This window comes from Amblyomma maculatum, chromosome 7 (assembly GCF_055883805.1).
Source record: "Amblyomma maculatum isolate TAMU_Amacu chromosome 7, ASM5588380v1, whole genome shotgun sequence".
Taxonomy (NCBI): Eukaryota; Metazoa; Arthropoda; class Arachnida; order Ixodida; family Ixodidae; genus Amblyomma; species Amblyomma maculatum.
Window position 1 is genome coordinate 80602512 of NC_139350.1, and position 7678 is coordinate 80610189.

The 7678-nt window shown below is 47.5% G+C and overlaps 1 non-coding gene across 1 annotated transcript; it reads right to left on the reverse strand.

Annotated features, from left to right (window-relative positions):
* Window positions 1-7134: 7134 nt before the first annotated feature.
* Window positions 7135-7208, reverse strand: TRNAS-GGA (transfer RNA serine (anticodon GGA)). The gene has a single exon. It is a non-coding gene; the product is annotated as a tRNA-Ser (tRNA).
* Window positions 7209-7678: the final 470 nt, after the last annotated feature.

Genomic DNA, 7678 nt, shown 5'->3' on the forward strand with positions numbered 1-7678 from the left:
GGTAATAGCTTTAAATCCCATACAAGGCACCCTACCAGCAAAGCTGCTCCCGTGTTATACAGTGAGAAGGGCAGGCATGCAAATGGTTAGCTTCTAGATATGTTGGTGGCATTTCTGTAGCCTGTCTGCATCGCTTCGCGGAGTTCTACTGTCGCATATAAGTAACATCGCTCATTACAAATTAGGCCGATAATTAAGGCGTTGTGCATCGTCTATATGTTGCCTACCAGCCGTTTCTCCTGTGTGCGCTCTCTGCACTGTCACCTCCCATGGCAGTTGTGTTTTAATCCACATTCAGCAGGTGGCGAAAGCAGCTTTCAATATGTCGGAGCCTTATTTTTCTCTGTGCTCTGGTCCATAAACGCGGAGACTGTAAAGCTTATACTGCATTCCATAACTAATTTGCAGCACTTCCTGCGGCCGATCCTTTGTTATAGCTTTAGTTGTATTGCAAGCTTCCGTTCCCATCGCTGGCAATTTTAAATCCCAGTGCGAGTTGGAGGCTGATGCCAGCTGGGTTTGGAGGGTACCCGTCGCACTAAATGGTGTACAAATCCCTTTTCCCACAGGCCGTGCACACAACGGCTTGCACTTTCGAGGATGAATCGAAGCAGCTCACACATTTCGCCCAGCCCAACAGCACGCGTCTCAAACCCTGTTTTACTTCCTATACTTTGTTACACGATCACTCTTGCGCGATCAACTGCTTGTCCGCATTGTATAGCTGCAGCGTCGACTTCGCTTGATCGTTACAAATCATCGCCACTGGATCGTCTCTACTCCCGCAAGGCGGCTGCTGTTGGGCTTGTTCTCCTTTTCAGTGGGCAAAATTTCGAAGTTGTCTCGCAGCCGGTGAGCTCCCGCACTTCATTCTGTCCCGATAGTCCAAGAAGTGGATAGCTGGACACTCGGCGCGCACAGCTAGTATCGGGAGACGATCTTAGGCAATCATAGAACGCAGTTGAGCTAGTGTCCTCTGGAGCTTCGAATGATGGCCATCCTATGTCACCAAGAAGACTGCCATGGCACCCCTTGGGTATTTGGTCCACCTCGTGTTGTCCTCGTTGAGCCATGCGCACGTGTGGGCCACAAACAATCCACAGCGTCGGCAAAGGTTATCCCCAGGATTTGCACGGCCTTCCATAATGAACGAACCACCAAGAACTAGTTGCAATATCATAGGCTTCATTTAAATAGTATGCAGCGCGCAGGCTGAGAGGACATTCGCACGATGTGCAGTATATAGGTCGCTCTGAGCGCGAAGGGTGATGCCCGTGTATCTGTATTCAGGAGGCTCCGAAACGGTTTTGCTATTTAATAGCTATGTCACAGATGAGCTCGTGGCAATATGGCCAATTTCTTGGCGATGAAATTTAGTCCCAACTGAGCCAGATGGTGAGCAGATACCGAAAGCAACTTTGCACCTGTGTTTCAGTTTGGGCTAGAAGCAAGAAGAAATTCACGAACGGAGTGCCTGGGATAGTCCATGACACGGATTAGCATCCCAATCTTATACGGCTACTGAAGCAGGCGATGTTCGATATCTGCTCTGTATAGCTTGTAGAGCACCGATGGCATCAGGCAACTTTTCCTCATGCCTTTCTGTACAGTGTGGCTGTCAGTGCAAGGGGGTTCTCAGTTAAAGGTAATTACTTGCTTTGATTAGACATAGTAATTGAAATATTTGGACCAATATTTTTACTTCACAAGTAAACATTCACACTCAATCCTTGAAGTGTGTGCGCGTTACGGCGAATTTCCTACTCCACGCACCTTGAGGGGGGCTAATGTCTGTGTAAAGAAATGTGAAATTCGCATGCAGCCCCGGATCATGACCGACGAGCACATTGTTCATCAAGAGGGAGTGCATGTATTTTGGAGTGAACGTTACGTACGCCCAATCTATGTATTGTGCTGAATGCTATGGCACGTGTCGTGTGCATGCCGCAGTCGCAGGAAGCCACTTACTATATCGGAAGCACACACACGTGTACTGAAAATTTAGAAAACTATACTGGATGTAGTGTTATGGGTAGCATCCTGTCGCGCAAATGAAAGGACCGAATGCTCACTTGCATCAGCATCGGAGATAGAATTTCAATCAAGCGTTGTGCGCGAGGGGCGCCATTGCTGTAAAATTGCATATTTTGCTCGCCGTTGTTGCAGACGATGAGGGTATAAGAAAAAAATTGGACTACTTTGGGAAGCACGAAATCTAAACGAACGCTGTGGAAACGAACACTAGCACTAAATGCCATCTCGGTGGAAAATTTGAGGGAGAAGGAGCAAACTCTAATTTTAACTCTCTGAGCGACGCACCAAATACCGTTTTCATGCATAACTTCAGCAGCAAACTTGTCACAGTCCATTATAAGATCAAGGAATATGACAAGCTTTGGTCGGGAAACTCCGGCCCTGCTCCCGAATTCCCATTTCACATGGGTACTGGGGAGACACCTGTCAACACGTGGCAAATGGCAGCAGGGCTGCGGAGGGTAATTGGTAAGGAACACATAGAAAAAAAAAGTAACACTTTTACTTCCACTGTGCCGCTCTGATGACACCGGCGGAAATAACAGTAAACAAAGAAACGAGAGCGGAAAAAGCAGAGCAGAAGGGCGAGAGAAAAGGAGATCAGAGCAAAAAGTTGAATAAGAAAAGTGTAGGAGGCTGCGTCATGCGCAGGATCATACGTCGCGACCCTTACGCAAGCGACCAAAGGCTAATGTGCCGCCGCGTCACCCAAAGAGGGGGATTGTTTTGTGCCGCGCCCCCACAATCCTCGTCCATCGAAGGTAGCTGCCGAAGGAAAAGCGGCAGTAGGGTTGACGCGTGACCTCTACGAGGCATGACGTGAGTGCAGTTCTGCCTCCTTTATGAACCATTTGGTTGGGGGGACGAGAGCAGAGGCGCCGAGCAGTACAGAGCAGTGCAGGAGCACGCTGAGCGATGGTGTAACTGTTCTCCCACGGCAATGATCTCTGCGTTTCGAGAGCAGCGCGCCACAACCATCTGACCGCACTTCTCTCCTCAGCATTCTTCGCCTGCCCGCAGTGGCAGCCGTTCCAACCCAAGGAGAGGCCAACGCTCCGTGTAGTACCGCTTGTTTTGTATGCCTTTGTTGTCATTGCGCGGCGATATGCCTCCTTTGCCCCTTTCGACGCCAGCAGCGACTCTAAAACATGCATACAGCACCTGAGCAACGCTTTCCGCTCGCCGAGCGCCGACGCTTTGCAGCCGCCATTTTAAGCGTCGTCGACTCAAGAGAAAAAAAAAAAGATTGCGCGGTTATGACGCTTTATGCCATGTGACTTCCTCTATACTCGCTTTAGACGAGGGAGCAGCCGGGAGTGCACTCGGGTGCTCTCAGCGGGGGAAAAGCCTTCCTCCTTTACCATTGGAAGCCAGTGATTCTACTCCTGGTCTCCCACGGGAGGGCTGTCGAGTGCGCCTGCTCTCCCACTCGAATTCGCCATTAGCCTGAGATTCCAGCACCTTTGCCAACAACGCTTTATTATCAGCCTCAATTTTAGGCTAGCTAACTTTGTTAATACGTCAGTGTCCTTTTTTTCTTTTTCTTTTTTATATTTTTTTGCTCGTGGAAAGAAAAGCACCACCGAGCCACCGCAGCGTAGCGCGAGCACACTGTAGACATCAGTGGCGCTATGACACAAGGGCTCCAGTTCTGCACTGCACGAATGTGCTTACTGCTTTGAATTTAGAGTGTAAATGCAACACGGCACTCAAACCAAAACCTCTACACGCATTATGTGTGCTACGTAAAATATGTCAGAGCTGTACTAACAACAGTGCTTATTATTTTTCTTTTGAATCATAGCGAATACAGCTCTTTCGCCGAAAAGTCGCCGCAGCGGTAAACGGCGGTTGTGGAAAGTCCCGATTGGTCCGCATGGTTACGCGTCCCAACTACATTATACTTCGGAAGAAAACTTCAAGCACCCTGTTCAAATATCGCTAGTGAATAGCGAGGATATCCAAATCTAGCCATAATTAGATAGGAGGTTCCTCTGTGGCTTATTTTCAGAAATATCAATAATTCAGTAAAACTTAGTGGAAGTAGAATAAAAGCAGGCCCTCAGCATATCAGGGGACACGCGCAGCATACACCACGAATAGTTGTTGGTACTGAGCGTGTTAGATGGGCACCTATTGTGAACGCGTGTTGGTTGCGTATGGTTGCTAACGTGTGTTTGGAATACGTATTGATGTCACAGTAACAATCTTAAAAATGAAATGAATAGAACGCCAAAATAAGAACTCAGGGAATTCAAAGGCGACTTTAAAGGTGTGATTGCGTCTACTCAGCGCATAGTCAGAGGAACCACGTCGTCTGCAATGAGGTCCACCATTCTCGCCCGCACTGCATTTTTCTCGCCAAGATAACCTTCTTGTAGCCTCCCAGCAGGTGTCGGAATTACAAAACCAGAATTGTTCGGGGTAAACCTTCTTTGATCGCGAAGAAAATAATTCTCTGTAGCACGAATACTTTTGCATAAGCCTCTCCTTTGCTAAAACAAATTGGCGACGGCTGAGCTCAGATAGAGCTGGATATATGTAGCGAGACCTACCAATTGGTGACATTGTTGAGTAGTGGCAAACAGGACGGCATCGGTGAGTACAGGTGCCCGTGGCTAACAGTGATAATGGGAATCTGTTGTTTAGCAGAAGAATTATCCTTACACCTAGCGCAAACACTAGCGTCTTGGAGCTTTTCGACAGACAATTCGGGCAAAGCTTGCTCCGAGGTTTGGTACATGAATCCACTTATTATTGTCTCGTCCCGCCGATGCCACAGCCTTTCGCACCCACAACACACTGGGCTAAACTCGTCATTTACAAAGACAAATTTGAACGTTCTCGTTTCCGATGTGCTGGCCGCCAACCGAATAGTGTGCTCGGTCATGCAGCGCGTCTTCACAGCGTCTTGTGATTCTTCCCAACGATCTTCTTGTTCCCGTAGAGATTAGGCATCGGCATTGACGTATCTGTCTCTCCAAGTCTTGAGGGCGCGCGACACGTACCGCCCGACCTCAGGAGTCTCTGACGCACGCTTAGCTCTTCGAGCTTCATTTTTACGCTCACGGGCCATTTCACGTCGAGCAACTATTTGCAGAACGCGGTACAAGCGTTCACCATTGACGTCACCCTCTTCACCTATAGATCACCCTCGCAGCGACACAGCTGGTTGCCATGGTAACGGCACACGTGCAGTTAGACTTCGAATGACCACGCGAAACATGGCTTTAACTAGCGTAGTGTAGCTATCGCAAAACATTAGCGGAAAAGAGGCAAAATAACACTGACAGCGAAAGCTGAACGGGAAAACACACATACACACGCCGCCTCCATCGACGTCAGCGATGCTGTCCGCAGGTCATTAGTATGGGAAAGGGTGACAAGAGTCTCAAGCTCTGTGTAGACGTGCCTACGCGCATTTTTGCTTTGTAACACCTGCGCTACAGAAAACTCGCAGTTTCACTTGACTGAATCAAGTACGGTGACAAAGAAACCGCGAGAAAAAATATAGCGAGAAGTGCCCAAATGTGTATAAGGCCCCTTAACTGAGCTACGAACAGGTTCAGCAGGTCTGTGCTGCTTCTAGCCTGCTCTAACGAGATAAAAGCTGCATTTAAATTATAATTGGAGTTTTCCATGAATAATTCATTAAGGCATATCTCCTAAAAAATATTGAAATCTTGGTGAAGTTCATTTTTTTTAAGCCATTGGTTTGTTGACCAGAAAGTCAGACCTTGTCTTGCAATGGGTTTATCACTTCTACTTCAGGATTTAGAGATGTCAATAACATTGCTGATTTTTATGTTCTGTCTAGTTGGCGAATCACCTCACCCATGCGAAACAGCAGGATGCCTGTTTGGATCTCAAAGTGCAACTCTGTCTAAAGCCAGCCTGTCTCTTGTACATTTACTCCCTGCCGTGGATGCCGAGTTGTTAGGGCAGCTGGCTGGGTCGGCAGGCACCGGGCCGAGCCGGCCACTTTCGATGCGCGTGAGAGAAAGGCGTTCTTATACTGTGTGTCGATATCAGCATATCATTCTTAAAATCACAGTCCAGCCTACCTACCCTTGCTCATCGTCGCTACATCGCTAGTTTATGTTTGTTTCACAAGATTTTTTTACTCTGAGCTACGACAGGAACCTTACATCTGCGCACCCCCACCACGTATCTCCCTCCGCACCGGTCATCAGCAGCAAGTGTCCCGACCTCGCACCCGCACCGCTACATTTTCTTCATAATTCTTCTCCCGGACTGCCAACGACTGGAACGGCCTTCCCCGAGAACTTGCTGCTATCACGTGTCCATCTTTATTTCTTGAACGAATCACACGTGGACTTGCGCAGTGAAAATCTTGTATTTGTATAACTTACTTGCACATATATGTTACCTATTCTGTTTTTCATTTCTGTGCGCCCCACCCCTTATGTAATACCCTCTAATGAGGGTCTTTAAGGTATTAAAGTGAACTGAAGTGAACTGAAGTGTTTTAGCGTACATCAAAAAACCCCGGGTGGATCAAATTTCTGGGGCTCTCCACATCGGTGTCCATCGTAGTCGGAATCACTGTGAAACCTAATAGCTATCATATATAACAAAAATCAGTAAATTTACTCTCTTTTATGAAATGTTTATGTTCTTTGCTTTCTAGGCATTCTTATGGTGCCTCATATAAGCCCATGTTTTGTTTTTTATTCATTTGGTCGGCGAGGAATTCCACCTGGTCTTGACACGTCATTTGAATTTTTGTTTGCATCGAATGAGTAGTTCAGGCCGGAGTGCGCCCAGGGGGCACCTTCTAACTCCTTCTAGTATTATTTCTTTCTTTTAATAGCATATACAAGTGTAAATCGTTTCTGTATTTATTGATTTGGGGGTGCTTTTTCAGCATCTAAGAAAGAATGCACCGTTTTGGATGAAACAATCAAGTACTAGTTCCTGTAATGTCTTCTTGGTCAAATATTTAGGGGAATCCCCCAAGGTGGAGTAGAATTGTAGTAAGGGAGTAATTACTCATTGACATCCACCCAAGCGCAGCCATACGGCTACAAAGGAAAGCTATACAGCTTTCTCAGAAACTTCGTAGTTAAAGAAAAATTCGTCCTGATCCGGGAATCGAACCCGGCACCACCGCCTTTCCGGGGCAGTCGCTCTACCGACTGAGCTAACCAGGACGGTCAGCAGATCAGACGGTAGGGCGTGAGCGAATTGATCTATAACTCGAAGTGGGAATGGTGTCATATCATATGGAAGTGGGATCATATGGAATCCACCCAAGCGCAGCCGTATGGCTGCGCTTGGGTGGATGTCAATGAGTAATTACTCCCTTACTGTAATGTCTTCTTGTTCGTTATGGACTTCCTAAGAGGTGTTGCGTGCCCAGGGGTGTTGGACTTAGGGCTGGTGTGTCTCCCGTAACTGTGCGGCTGTCTCCAATGCACGATATGTCTTGAGTAGCAGGGTTACATAAGCTGGCATGGTACCTGGTTAATTGGAGTGATACAGGAGACTAATTTTACCTGAGTGAGTTTAATCAGGCTGATGCCGATAATGGTGGTGTGTTGTGTCACTGGTGTTGGATTTATGGCCTGCATATGTGTACACATACCGCGCGTTGTGTCCAAAAGAGGTCATGGGCGCTCTG